At 41.7% G+C, this 326-nt stretch overlaps 1 protein-coding gene across 6 annotated transcripts in view; it reads left to right on the forward strand.

The window, feature by feature from the left end:
• The window catches only part of hycc1 (hyccin PI4KA lipid kinase complex subunit 1), a 29,682-nt gene that overhangs the window by 23,646 nt on the left and 5,710 nt on the right, over nucleotides 1-326 (forward strand). The window lies entirely within an intron of this gene.

Raw genomic sequence — 326 nt, forward strand, 5'->3', positions numbered from 1 at the left:
CCCCTCCCCTCTCCCTCGGCCCAGAGGTACTTGTGTGGGCGGAGCTTCTTGATAAGCCTCTTAATTATTCATGAGATGTAAACGCTTCCGAGTATCACACAAACAGCCGTCTAGGGAATTTCTTTTTGGCTTTTGTGTTTTTCCTGAAGGAATATCTCTGGTTCAGAAGTACAGCTCTATGGACAGCGTAATAGTGTTCATTACCACAGCAAATCAGCTTGTACAAAGTCGTATAATAAGGCCATTTATGGGATTTGAAAGCTGAAATGTGGCTTTTTTTTGTTTTTTTTTAAGACGGATGACCTTCTGGATCTACGTGGAAAATT

This window comes from Sinocyclocheilus rhinocerous, unplaced genomic scaffold (assembly GCF_001515625.1).
Source record: "Sinocyclocheilus rhinocerous isolate Xijiao unplaced genomic scaffold, SAMN03320098_v1.1 scaffold1463, whole genome shotgun sequence".
In the NCBI taxonomy this organism is placed as follows: domain Eukaryota; kingdom Metazoa; phylum Chordata; class Actinopteri; order Cypriniformes; family Cyprinidae; genus Sinocyclocheilus; species Sinocyclocheilus rhinocerous.